We start from the raw sequence: 15,360 nt of genomic DNA on the forward strand, positions 1-15,360 counted from the left end.
CCATAAAAGTCACTTGCTTAGGAAGATTGAAGGTAGTGGTGGAGTGATTAGAGAAGGGAAAGGACTAAGCCATCACCTTTCTTGATATTCAAGGTATCATGTCTAGCAATCCTTTCTTTGTTCTTGATTATGTTAAATTAGTGACTTGTGATGGCTAAAGAGATGTTTTAGTGGAAGATTTTGTGATTTTTGGTGGAGATTGATGGATTTTTTATTTTATGCATGATTTTTCTGATTTCATATGTTAAGTGTTGGTTAACCATGGATTAGTGGTTTGTTATAGTGTGACAGCCCCATCTCACCCTAAGGCGAGCCAAAGGGTTTGGCGGACCGCCTGCCCAGCTCTCACCAGGACTGCGGAGTCAAATCACTTAAAACCCTACAACCGCGCACCGGAATCCAAAGAAAACAAGCAATTGGAGGCCACCAAGCCAAAATAAAACTTACCAAACTATACGGACACCAGAAGTGTTCATCCAGCCAAGTAAAAGTACCATCTCAACAAGTACACTTAATTTACATGGTTAATCTCTTTAATAAATACAAACACTAAAAGGTTTAAAAGTTTAACAAGCAATACAAGTTGGAATATTCACGAGGGATCAAAGTACAATTAGGGTTTCAAATACAGAGGTGCTATACAAAAGAATAACTAGAGCTTGCTCTACTTCTTTCTTCAAAATCATGGTTCAAAAGTATTGTTCCCTGTAAGGAAAACAAAAAAAAAATAACGGGACGGGGTGAGCTAGTAGCTCAATGAGGTACCAAAATTATAAACAGTAGAAATCATGAGAAATCACTTTTAAGGCACTTATTCACATCAAATACGAGAAATAAATGAACACCACAATATGAAGGATACAGGTGGCTCTCAGGAGCCAAATTCCCATTTGCTTCACCGAAACTTGATCGAAATAATAGTTGACACTCCGTCAACGTTAAAGAAGTAACCAATACCGTAGACTCCACTTTCTCCGATTGCTTCCACCTGACATACACCTACCGGTCCCGAAATCCAATCAGTTCAGAAATGGTAATACTCGAGTATACCGGAATCAAGGGTTTCAATACCCAAAGATCCCAAAACAGACTACCGTGGTTCGTTATGTAATCGATCAGACCCTTGCCGGCCCGACTCGAGTAACTAGCCACAGGTGTTGAGCTCAGAGGTTACAGAAAGGTCGCTGGATACAAGCCTCCAAACGACGTCAGAATAGAAACAGATACAGATTCAGATACAGATAACAGTTTCAGATTCGCATAAAAAATTGGCATATGAACAGACAAGAGAATGAGTGTGATAAAGTACATCCTCGTCTCAAACAAAATAAACAGATAGTTCAGTCATTCATGTCACAGATCGCATGTACAGAGACCGAGTTAAACACAAGTGAGGGGAGTGGTACACTCACCAGTTCAAATAAGGATAACTTCAAAAGTTTCCTTCCCAAGTGTGGCTTTAATCGTTGGCACCTCCTAGAACAATCAAGGCAAACACTTAAGACTCGACTCCAAGACCTAGTATGCAATTCGCAAGTGAGACTCGGTTGCGAGCCATATGCCTAGTCAAAAGAACCATTAATGCAAAGCAAAGAGGTGACCTCGGAGTGAAAAGGTAACAATTAGTCTTAAAGGCATGAACAACCTCAAAACTCTACCTACAGTGATTGGCCAACTCCAAATTTGAAGTAGAAAATGAAAGTAAGGTCAATACTAGAAAAACAGGATTTTTCAGTTTCGCGCAACCCTATATGAAAAAAATCATATCTCAAGTTTTGTAAATCCAAAATTAATAAAGGTTATACCATTGGAAAATACATTCAAAGGCTATAACTTTCCAGAAAACACCATTGTAAGACTCGGAACGCAAGTCAGTCAAATTCAAGTCGCAAGTTGCTGCTTTATCCAGTGGAAGGCAGAACAGGTACAATATTTCAGTCAACTTTGAAAAATCACCATATATTGTACAGACAGAAACAGGGTCTGAAATTTACATGGTTTATAGCCCTATGAATATAGTTTAAAACGCAACAAACGGAACTCAATTCCGACATTTCTACATCAAGATATAGCAAATCTCCCGAGACTGCACAGAAGCTCATGCAAACATTTGGACAACACTTCCCCTTGTCTTTCTTTACTTTTCCAACCAAACCTCAACACCCAATCACAAACTATCAAACACCTTTAATTAGAGCCACAATACCCTTCAAAACAACCAAATGGTAGCTCAACAAAGAAACCTTGGAAAAGCCCCAATTATAAACCCTAAAACCAAAAGACAGTTTTGACGTTATTTAGCGGAATGGACACAACTGGAGCTACACTTATCGGATTGGGGTAAAATTTACACCATTTTGAAGCTAAGAGAAAGGGCCAAAATGTTGAAGAATTCCACTCAGTCCAGTTTGCAATGTATCTAGGTCAAAGTTACCAAAACAACTCCAGATTTTCCAATTCTAAGTTTACTGTGGTAGTCTTGATTCATTCAGTCATATCTCAGCATATAAAACTCCAATTCAAGTGATTCCAAAGCCATTTAAAAGCTAAGATACAAGGCTATAAGTATTAAGAAGATATCATCAACCAAATCAGTAGTATTCCGGGTCAAAACCACCAATTACAGAAGCTGATTAACATGTTTGGGTAGAAACGGGGCAGCAGGGGTATTTTAGTCTTTTCACAGGCTACATTGCTCCGATTGAGCTGAAAGTTTGTAGGATACTATAAAATATCATTCTATACAACTTTCATGTTTTAATCCAAGGCTAATTCGGCCTCTAACGAGGTGTAACAGTACCAGGAAGAATTGGGGAAAATGAAACCCTAATCTGGAAATTTTTGCTTCAAACCAGAAATTTTCCACTAATCATTACAATTATCATACCAAATCTTCATTCTAACCCATACTAGACCATCATACATGGCCAACCTTTAAGCTTCATATATGGGCAGAAAATTCACCAATAAAACTGAAAATTTCCATATCACTTCTTCCAACCATGAAATATTGCATAATACTACCAAAATTGCAACTATAAGCCGCTAATTTACAATTATTGGAAGTAGAGAGAGAGTTTCTTGCCATATGCACCTCTTTACCTCTAAACCCAAAGGTGACAAGCAAATCAAGAGGGATGAAAGATTTTCTTCTTCTAAAACTTCACCAAAAGCTTCTCTCAAAGCTTACCTCAAGATTGATCGGTGTAGATTAGGATTTTTCGTTGGATTCTTCATGATTTAAGCAAGAGATCAAGGCTGAATGTTTTTGTGTTTTCTCTCCCTTTTCTCTCTCAAAATTTCATGCATCAAGCTTACAAGAAGAAGAAATGATGAAAACAAAAGGTTTTGTCAAGATAAGAAGAAGAAATCATGGTCTTGGTCAAAGGTCCAACTTGCAATGGGTTTGTGACACTTGGCACCTTGCTTACTTAAGCTTATCTCTTTGTCTCTCTAATACTAATCCATCTATGTAACCTCCAATTATCTCTTAACACCTAGTAAATAAATCCCAGTATACAAAACGTACCCTAACTGGCCGAATTTTACCGAACTTTCCGCACTAGCGGGTCCCACGTCCGGTATACGATCTTAATTTCTCAAAAATTAACCGATACTAGAAAAATCATTTTCAAACTATATTTACTCATAAAACTTGTCTAGAAAATTTTTCTAATAAAGAAAATGCAGAAAAGCATGCAATTAAATAGATAGAATAAAACCTAGAAATTAAGAAAAATTACGGGTTCTCACACTCTCTCCCCCTTAAAAGAATTTCGTCCTCGAAATTCCTTATCATCGCCTTCTTCGGAATACCAAAATTTTCTGCTTCCTTCTCACATTGAAATTGAGCACCGTACCTAGCTAAACAATCAGTATTCCTTCACTAGCCAAGCTCATTTCTAGTCTGCCCAAGTCATTTCTAACCTAGGCTCTCATTATTTAGTAGTCGGGCACAAGCATCCCAAAATAAGATTAGGGTGTGAAAATTTCCAGATTAGGGTTTCAAGTAACCCTGTTCTGTCCAGTTCTGTTCGGCTAGGTTAGAGGCTGAATCAGCCTTAGGTCAAAACATGAAAGTTGTAAAGAATAATGTTTTATAGTTTCCTGTAAGTTTTCATCCCAATATGAGCTTGGTAGCTTGTGAAAAGTCGGAAATACCTAGACTGGCCTAGGTAGGAGTTCAGCGAACAGGGTTGTCATTTCACCAAATCTGACCGTGACTTTTCACCCAGATCCTTACCTAATTAGATTTTTCCCAAAACATGAAAGTTGTAGCCAATGGTATAAAATAGTTTCCTACAAAGTTTCACCTCGATCCTAGCACTGTAGCTTTTGAAATGATCGAAATACCCTTGACTGCCCATGAACCCTGTTCCACGCCCAGATTTCTGTTTTCGTGGAAACTTCTTTTTTTGACCCTGAAATTGCATGATTTGGCTTTGGAGGTCTTCATAAGAAATGTAGGTATATGTCGTAGATTTCCAAAGGCTCTAGAATCACCTCATTTCGACTTCGGTAGCCTGAGTTATTGTCGTTTACGCATAAGGCGGTTAACCAGCCCGAATGTGAGATTCTGGTTCGGTAAATGGCAATTTTGAGTAGATACACTACAAACTGGACTGAGTGTTCTTCATCAAAGTTTTAGATCTTTATCTTATCTTCGAAACGGTATAAATTGTACCCCAATCCAATAAGCGTAGCTTCAGTTGTGTTTGTTCCGCTAAGAGACATCAGACCTACTATTTAGCTTTTGTCCTTAAAAACTCGATTTCTAGTTGCATTCCTAGGCTTTCTTTGTGTTTGGATGAACTTGAGCCTAGTTGAAGGGCTATTGTATTGAGATTTCTTATGTGTTGAATTGGACTGACTTGAGGAAAGACAATGAAGCCATGATGGCTGGAAAAATAAGTAAATTTAGGGGGAATGCTGTCCAATTTTCTATGCCATTTGGTTCCTTTAAGTTTGAGTTGATCTTAGTAAAAATGAAGGGTTTTGAGGGTTGTTTGTAACCCTAGGACCAACTGTTATCTTTTGCTCAAAAATCATATTTTATTCTTTTGTACTAGTACTTAACCTGGAAAGACGTACGACATGCAGTCGAGCCTCACTTGTACATTCCATTCACTCGATTTTGGATGTGAAACCTTCAATTGTTTTACTTTGATGATTTTAGGGTTTCTTGGTGATTAAAGCCAGTTTGAAGTGAATACTTTTGAAGTATCCGTACTTGGACCGGTGAGTGTACCACTCCCCTCACTTGTTGTTTAACTCGGTTTCTGTACATGCAATCTGTGATATGAACGACCGAACTATCTGTTTATTTTGTTTGAGACGAGGGTGTACTTTATCACACTCGTTCTCTTGTCTGTTCATATGCCAATTTTTGGTGCGAATCTGAATCTGTTATCTGTATCTGTATCTGTTCTGACGTCGTTTGAAGACTTGTATCCAACGACCTTTCTGTGACCTCTGAGCTCAACACCTATGGCTAGTTACTCAAGTCGGGCCAGCAAGGGCCTGGTCGATTAGATAACGAACCACGGTAGTCTGTTTTGGGATCTTTGGGTATTGAGACCCTTGATTCCAATATACTCGAGTATTACCATTTCTGAACTGATTGGAGTTCGGGCCCGGTAGGGGTATGTGAGATGGAAGGAATCGGAGAAAGTGGAGTCTACGGTATTGGTTACTACTTTAGCGTTGACGGAGTGTCAACTATTATTTCGATCAAGCTTCGGTGAAGCAAATGGAATTTGGCTCCTGAGAGCCACCCGTATCCTTTCTATCTATGGTGTTTGTTCATTTCTTTATTTGATTCGCATATGTGACTAATTGAATATGAAGTTTCACGTTTCTTAGTTGCTATTATTCTGGTACCTCATTGAGCGTAAGCTCACCCCCTTCCCGTTATCTTGTTTTTCCTTATAGAGGGCAAACTTTGAAACCACGATTTTGGAAGAATAGGGTTCCATGTTTTGAAACCAAGATTTTGGGAGAAAAGAGTTGAGCTAGTTGTAGGACTTCTTTTGTTTATGCTCATTTGTAACCGAAACCCTAATTGTATTTTGTGTAGCATGAATACTTTGGCTTGTATTTTGGTTCACTTGTTCAAGACTCTGATGTAAAAATATGTATCAGTGTTTAACCGATGTTCCGTACTTCCGTATGGTTGGGTAAGCTCTGTTGTAACTGTTGGTGGTTTGAAATTGTTCGTTTTCCTTAGATCCTTCTGCGCATACTATATTGGGTTTGTGTGAATCGACTCCGTAGTCCTGGCGAGAGTTGGGCAGGCGGTCCGCTGAACCCTTTGGTTCGCCTTAGGGTGGGGTGGGGCTGTCACAGGTAGTATCAGAGCCAGGTTCTCGTGGTCTCTGCGCGGAGTGAGATTGGGTCAAGTGGTGTTATGGTCCTGATTTCGTGAATGTGTTTAAAGGATTAAGTGCTCTTCTTAGGTGTAAGCTATGAACCGTGCATGACATAAATGTAAAGATCTTTATTATGCGACTCGAGGAAGATAGGTATGTATGTTGGGTAGGAATCTTTACTATGGATGATTTACACTTGGAACCGGCCGGCTCGAGTGGTAAATTATCTTAATTGGGATTCTTGTACCCGGATATGAAAGAGATGAGAGTCTAGGTTAGAAAGAACTTGGGCAAATTAGAAATGTGATTCTACGGAACTTCGTGTGATTTGTTAGGGTGTCATTAAGCATGATCAACCTGGATTAAGATGTAAATTATGGTATTTTTGTAGATTATGGATGGAGGTCTAGAGGGTAATAGTTCTCGTTAGTTGCTTTTCTGTTTTTGACCTAGTTCGTCTACAGTATTTTTGGAAAACCCTGCTACCTTCGTGGGTATCTTTTGTTTGTATCTAGCTGACTACTACTGTGTGACCTGCTTGGTACAGTTGTGCTATGTATATATGTTTTGATCTGTGTGTACCTCTTGATACGTGCTGATGCCTATAATTATTTTTAATGTCATACTTCCACTTTGACTCTAGATTGTTTAGACCAATGGAAGGTACTCGTAGTTGACGGGGTCGAGGGCGCGGATGTAAGCAACCATCGAATGAAAGGGGTAACCGAGAACCGATACCTGAACCAAATCCTGAACCTAGCCTTGACCCCAATGCTCAAGTAGCCGCTGCTATCCAGCGCATGACTGATTTGCTAGCCCATGTAGTGGCACACCAGGGCCAAAACCCTAATCCTCACCCTGGAAATCCTGGTAACCATATAGAGGGCGAGGATAGAGCCCTTGAAAGATTTCAGAAGTTCTCCCCACCAAAATTTCTCGGAGGCCCTGATCCTGACGTGGCTGAGAGATGGATGGAGAAAATGATCGATATTTTTGCTGCATTACATTATACCGAGGAGAGACAAGTGACCTTCGCTGTCTTCCAACTGGAGGGAGCAGCCCGATCTTGGTGGAATATCGTTAGACTGATATGGGAAAGAAAACAAACCCCGATGACATGGGCAAACTTCATGAGGGAATTCAACGCCAAGTTTTTCCCTCCTCTAATCCAAGAAAAGAAGGAAGATGAATTCATTCGGCTTCGTCAAGGAACCCAGACCATAGCCGAGTATGAGAGTCAATTTACTCGGTTATCTAAGTTTGCGCCCGAACTGATTGTCACCGAGCAAAGGCGGATAAGGCGTTTTGTCCAAGGACTAACTATTGAAATTCAGAAAGACCTGGCTATAGCCCAACTTAACACCTTTAGTGATGCTATGGAAAAAGCCCAGCGGGTTGAAAATGCGAGGTTGCAGGTGAGAAACTTTCAAGCTAAGAAAAGGGGATTTTCTGGAAGTAGCTCAGAGAAAGAGGATAAAAGTACACCTCCTAAAATTAGAAAGGGGAATGGGGGAGTACGACTACCAGAGATATCAAGTGGGGCCTCACAGGGAGGATCGGTCTCTGCTACTCGTGGCCCCTGTGGATATTGCGGTGGCCCAAATCACACAGAGGCAAACTGTTGGAAGAAAGAGGAAAAATGCCTGCGCTGTGGAAGCGCTGACCATCGGATTGCTAACTGTCCAACTTGACTGCGCGAGGGGAAAAGGACCCAGCAACCAATTAAAACTAACCCTAGCCAATCGAAAGGGAAAGAGACTGGATCGAAGGTACCGATTCAGGTGTACTCTTTAAAACATCATCAGGCTCCTGACTCGTCTGAGGACGTAGAAGGTACGATCCGATGGTTGCCTTAGATTTTGATAGATCCCGTAGAGAAGAAAATTTCGAGGACGAAATTTCTTTAAGGGGGAGAGAGTGTGGGGACCCGTAAATTTTCCTAATTTTATATTATTCATTTTATTTTTTCGCCTGCATTTTTTTCTTCATTATACCCCACTATTTTGATTTCTCTAGAGATTTTATAAGTAAATATAGTTTTAAATCATTTTTCTAGTATAAGTTAGTTTATGAGAAATTAGGAGTGTATACCGGGCGTGGGACCCACTGTGCGAAAATTGTAATAGAATTCAATCAATTAGGTTAAGTTTTGTATATTGGGATTAATTTGCTAGATGTTAAGAGATAAATAGAGGTTGCTTAGAGGATTAAGGTTGGAGAGACAAAAGGATAAGTGAAAAACCTAAAAGGTGCTAGGTGTCACCTTTCTATTGGACCTAGACTTTGGCCACTATTTATCACCTTTACTAAATGACCAAAATTGATAAAAAATTCACCATTTTCTTCATCATCTTGGCCGGCCATTAGAGAGAAGAAAACCAAGAGAGAAAACTTCTTCCTCTATTTCATTTCTTGCTCAATCTTGTGATTCAACCGTTGAAATTTCAAATTTCTCCATAAAAGTCACTTGCTTAGGAAGATTGAAGGTAGTGGTGGAGTGATTAGAGAAGCGTGAGAACCCGTAAATTTTCTAATTTTCTAGGCTTTATTTTATTTAATTGTACGCCTTTTATGCATTTTCTTTATTAGGAAAATTTTCTAAATAATTTTTATGAGTAAATATAATTTTTAGATGATTTTTCTAGTATTGATTGGTTTTTGAGAAATTAAGAGCATATACTGGACGTGGGACCCGCTAGTGCGGAAAGTTCAGAAAAATTTGGCCAGTTAGGTTAAGTTTTGGATACCGGATTTATTTTACCAGGTGCTAAGAGATAATTAGAGGTTGTTATATGGCTGAGAGTGGAGAGACAAAAGGATAACCATGTATTAATTGAAGTGACAAGTGTCACTTGTTGATTAATTCTTACATTTTGACCATAAGACCATCTTATCACCTTTACCAAATAAATACCAAAAATTGACCAAAATTCATTCATTTTCTTGTCTCCTTTGGCTGAAATTAGTGAGAGAGAAACCAAGAGAGTTCTTCATCTTCCACTTCAATTTCTTGTCCAAATCTTGAGTTTCAACCGATTAATTTGCAAACTACTCCATAAAACTTACTTTCCAAGTAGTTTCCAAGGTGTTTGTGGAGTTATTTTTGGAGGACAAAGCCTAAGCTACCATCTTTCATAGGGAGATAAGGTATTTTGCCAAGAACCTCTTCTTTACTTCAATTAATTGCTAATTAGTGGTTTAAAGTTGTAGTTTTGGTAGTTTATGAGCATATTTCATGGTTGGAAGTAGTATTATGGAAATTCCAGGTTAGGGTTTTGAATGACTCTGTTTCTGTCCAATTTTATTTGAACATGTTAGAGGCCGAATCAGGCTTAGCTTAAAACATGAAAGTTGTAGAAAATGGTGTTAAATAGCTGTCTGTAAATTTTCAGCTCAATCGGAGCAACGTAGTCTATGAAACGACTGAAATACCCCTGCTGCCCTGTTTCTGCCCGAAACTGATAATCAGCTTATGTAAGTGGTTAGTTTGACAGGAATATTACCGAATTGGTTGTTGATGTCTTCTTCAGAATTATAGCCTTGTGTCTTATCTTTCAAATGGTTTTGGAATTACTTGATTTGGAGTTGTGTGGGCTGAGATAAGAGTGAATGAATCAGGACTGCCAGTTGAATTCCGCGGTGAGTTTCGAACTGGAAAAATATGGAGTTGTTTTGGTAAATTTGATCTAGTTAGGGTAAGAACTGGACTGAGTGGCCTTCTTCAACATTGTATCCCTTTCTCTTAGCTTCGAAATGGTGTAAATTACACCTCAATCCGATGAGGATAGCTTTAGTTACGTTAATTCCGCTAAGCAACAGCAAACCTGCCTTTTGTTTTCCAACCCAAACTTCGTTTCCGCATATGTCCTAGTTTGATTTTGCAGTTATACGTTCCATATGATTTTACTCTAGTGATATGTGGATTTGGTTTATGACTCGTATTCGAGCCTTATTGTGGCGCTAATTAAAGGTGTTTGATAGCTTGTGATTTGTGGGTGTTGAGGTTTAGTTGGAAAGTAGAGAAAGACAAGGGAAATGCTGTCAAAATTTTCGCGGAGCTTCTTCACAGTCTCGGGAATTTTGCTATAGGAATGTCGGAATTGAGTTCCATTTATTACATTTTAAACTAGATTCATAGCTATAAACCGTGTAAATTTCAGACCTTGTTTCTGTCTGTACAATTTCTGGTGATTTTTCAAAGTTGATTGAAATATTGTACCTGTTCTGTCTTTCACTGGATAAAGCAGCAACTTGAGGCTTGAATTTGACTGACTTGCATTCCGAATCTTATGTGGGTATTCTCTAGAAAGTTATAGCCCTTTGAATGTATTTTCCAACGGTATAACTTTTACTAATTTTGGACTTACAAAACTTGAGATATGATTTTTCATATAGGGTTGCGCGAAACTGGAAAATTCTATTTTCCTAGTATTGATCTTCCTTTCATTTTCTACTTCACATTTGGAGTTGGTCAGTCATTGTAGGTAGGGCTTTGAGATTGTTCATGCCTTTAAGATTAATTGTTATCTTTTCACTCCGAGGTCACCTCTTTGCTTTGCATTAGTGGTTCTTTTGACTAGGCATATGGCTCGTAACCGAGTCTCACTTGCGAATTCCATACTAGGTCTTGGAGTCGAGTCTTAAGTGTTTGCCTTGATTGTTCTAGGAGGTGCCGACGATTAAAGCCACACTTGGGAAGGAAACTTTTGAAGTTATCCTTATTTGAACTGGTGAGTGTACCACTCCCTTGCATTGTTGCTATTTGAGTTATCTGTACTTGAAATTTATGACATGAATGACTATGAATCCTGTTTAATTTGATTGAGATGAGGGTGTACTTTATCACACTCGTTCTCTTGCCTGTGTTGTATCAATTGAGAACTATTACTTGTACTTGTTATGAACTTCAGCCTGTTACTTGCACTTGTTATAATGTCGTTTGGAAATGTGTCCAACGACCTCCTTGTTAAACCTGAGCTCAACCTCATGGGGAGTTAATTAAATCGAGCCATGCAAGGGCTTGGTCGAGAAAATTGACAATCCGTGGGTGCCTGTTTTCATGAAATCTTTGAGTATTGAGACTCTTGATTCCGGTATACTCGAGTATTACAATTCCTATTTCTATTTGGCGTTCGGGCCCGGTAAGGGGTATGTTTGGTGAACGGGGTTTTGGCATTAAAGTGGTGTTCTACTGGACTGGTTTCTTTATTTGAACGTTGACGGAGGGTCAACGAGGCTGGATCAAGTACTGCAACGGGGAATTTGGCTCCTGAGAGCCACCTGTATCCTTTTATCTAAGTTGTTTTGTTCCTCTCCTTATTTGCTACACTTATGTGATTAATCGAGCATGAAGTTCCTTGGTTCTTGACTGTTATTATTTTGGGCGCCTCATAAAAGCTCACCCCGTTTCGTTATCCTTGTTTTCCTTACAGGAAATCACCTTTTGAAGACTATGATGTTTTGAAGCATGAGTTGAGCTAGTTTACTATTCTTTTGTATAGTTCCTCGATGGTTGGAAAACCTTAATTGTATTTTAACCAAACAACTCCCTTTTGAATTGTAAATTTGCAACCATGTGTATATAAAAGTGTTTAACCATGTTTCTAAGTTGATTTGGTTTGGAAATGTTCTTTTCTAAGGTTATCTAAAGTTGTTGTGCTTCTTTGGGTTTCGGATAGTGAATGTTATCTTCTCGAAATTCTTTTGAGCGGTTGGTAGGGTTTACGCTCGTTCCGGATCCGTAGTCCCGGCGAGAGCTGGGCAGGCGGTCCGCCGAACCCTTTGGTTCGCCTTAGGGGGAGGTGGGGCTGTCACAAGAAGGGAAAGGACTAAGCCATCACCTTTCTTGATATTCAAGGTATCATGTCTAGCAATCCTTTCTTTGTTCTTGATTATGTTAAATTAGTGACTTGTGATGGCTAAAGAGATGTTTTAGTGGAAGATTTTGTGATTTTTGGTGGAGATTGATGGATTTTTTATTTTATGCATGATTTTTCTGATTTCATATGTTAAGTGTTGGTTAACCAAGGATTAGTGGTTTGTTATAGTGTAAGAAGGAGTTGATATATGTTGGAAATGATTGGTTGTGAAAATTTCTGGTTTGGTGTGAAAATTTCCAGATTAGGGTTTCGAGTAACCCTGTTCTGCCCAGTTCTGTTCGGCTAGGTTAGAGGCTGAATCAGCTTTAGGTCAAAACATGAAAGTTGTAGAGAATAATGTTTTATAGTTTCCTGTAAGTTTTCAGCCCAATCTGAGCTTGGTAGCTTGTGAAAAGTCAGAAATACCCAGACTGGCCTAGGTAGGAGTTCAGCGAACAGGGTTGTCATTTCACCAAATCTGACAGTGACTTTTCACCCAGATCCTTACCTAATTAGATTTTACCCAAAATAGGAAAGTTGTAGCCAATGGTATAAAATAGTTTCCTGCAAAATTTCAACTCGATCCTAGCACTGTATCTTTTGAAATGATCGAAATACCCTTGACTGCCCATGAACCCTGTTCCACGCCTAGATTTCTGTTTTTGTGGAAACTTCTTTTTTTGACCCTGAAATTGCATGATTTGGCTTTGGAGGTCTTCATAAGAAATGTAGGTATATGTCGTAGATTTCCAACGGCTCTAGAATCACCTCGTTTTGACTTCGGTAGCCTGAGTTATTGTCATTTATGCATAAGGCGGTTAACCAGCCCGAATGTGAGATTCTGGTTCTATAAATGGCAATTTTGACTTAGATACACTACAAACTGGACTGAGTGTTCTTCATCAAAGTTTTAGCTCTTTATCTTATCTTCGAAACGGTATAAATTGTACCCCAATCCAATAAGCGTAGCTTCAGTTGTGTCTGTTCCGCTAAGAGACATCAGACCTGCTATTTAGCTTTTGTCCTTAAAAACTCGATTTCTAGTTGCATTCCTAGGTTTTCTTTGTGTTTGGATGAACTTGAGCCTAGTTGAAGGGCTATTGTATTGAGATTTCTTATGTGTTGAATTGGACAGACTTGAGGAAAGACAATGAAGCCATGATGGCTGGAAAAGTAAGTAAATTTAGGGGGAATGCTGTCCAATTTTCTAGGCCGTTTGGTTCCTTTAAGTTTGAGTTGATCTTAGTAAAAATGAAGGGTTTTGAGGATTGTTTGTAACCCTAGGACCAACTGTTATCTTTTGCTCAAAAATCATATTTTATTCTTTTGTACTAGTACTTAACCTGGAAAGACGTACGACATGCAGTCGAGCCTCACTTGTACATTCCGTTCACTCGATTTTGGATGTGAAACCTTCAATTGTTTTACTTTGATGATTTTAGGGTTTCTTGGCGATTAAAGCCAGTTTGAAGTGAATACTTTTGAAGTATCCGTACTTGGACCGGTGAGTGTACCACTCCCCTCACTTGTTGTTTAACTCGGTTTCTGTACATGCAATCTGTGATATGAACAACCGAACTATCTGTTTATTTTGTTTGAGACGAGGGTGTACTTTATCACACTCGTTCTCTTGTCTGTTCATATGCCAATTTTTGGTGCGAATCTGAATCTGTTATCTGTATCTGTATCTGTTCTGACGTCGTTTGGAGACTTCTATCCAACGACCTTTCTGTGACCTCTGAGCTCAACACCTGTGGCTAGTTACTCAAGTCGGGCCAGCAAGGGCCTGGTCAATTAGATAACAAACCACGGTAGTCTGTTTTGGGATCTTTGGGTATTGAGACCCTTGATTCCGATATACTCGAGTATTACCATTTCTGAACTGATTGGAGTTCGAGCCCGGTAGGGGTATGTGAGGTGGAAGGAATCGGAGAAAGTGGAGTCTACGGTTTTGGTTACTCCTTTAGCGTTGACGAAGTGTCAACTATTATTTCGATCAAGCTTCGGTGAAGTAAATGGAATTTGGCTCCTGAGAGCCACCCGTATCCTTTCTATCTATGGTGTTTGTTCATTTCTTTATTTGATTCGCATATGTGACTAATTGAATATGAAGTTTCACGTTTCTTACTTGCTAGTATTTTGGTACCTCATTGAGCGTAAGCTCACCCCCCTTCCTGTTATCTCGTTTTTCCTTACAGAGGGCAAACTTTGAAACCACGATTTTGGAAGAAAATGGTTCCATGTTTTGAAACCAAGATTTTGGGAGAAAAGAGTTGAGCTAGTTGTTGGACTTCTCTTGTTTATGCTCCTTTGTAACCGAAACCCTAATTGTATTTTGTGTAGCATGAATACTTTGGCTTGTATTTTGGTTCACTTGTTCAAGACTCCGATGTAAAAATATGTATAAGTGTTTAACCGATGTTCCGTACTTCCGTATGGTTGGGTAAGCTCTGTTGTAACTGTTGGTGGTCTGAAATTGTTCGTTTTCCTTAGATCCTTCTGCGCGTACTATATTGGGTTTGTGTGAATCGACTCCGTAGTCCTGGCGAGGGCTGGGTAGGCGGTCCGCTGAACCCTTTGGTTCGCCTTAGGGTGTGGTGGGGCTGTCACATAATCAAAAGTGGAGCATGATCCGATCGTCCCCTGGACAAATGTGAGACATGAGAGAGCTCATACCCATCAGCCCAATCCCGATTCATTAAGGCCCTATCCAATCTCTGCCACACCCTTCCATTCGTCCATGTAAATAAAGAACCATCAAAAGGCACCTCCGACAAACCACAATTGCCAATACAATCATTAAATTCTTCCATGTTTCTTTCATTAGCCGGGGAATCTCCCACTCGCTCCTCCATACTAGAAATGACATTGAAATCCCCTGCCAGTAACCATGGCCCAAGAACTTCTCCCGCCAATCCTTCCATTGCTGACCACAACTCGCGTCGCCCTACCCTAGAGCACCGAGCATACACTGCCAAAAAGTGAATACAACACCCGGAAGAGAAGGTGATGTGCATGTGAAGAAGTTGCTCTGCCATTTCCCTGAAGCTCAAAGGCATCTCATTGTACCAAAAAACCCACACCTTATTATTCAATGCTCCCAATGCACTATCAAACCCAAGTAACCAACGTAC

The sequence above is a fragment of the Coffea arabica genome, chromosome 1c, assembly GCF_036785885.1.
Source record: "Coffea arabica cultivar ET-39 chromosome 1c, Coffea Arabica ET-39 HiFi, whole genome shotgun sequence".
NCBI lineage: Eukaryota > Viridiplantae > Streptophyta > Magnoliopsida > Gentianales > Rubiaceae > Coffea > Coffea arabica.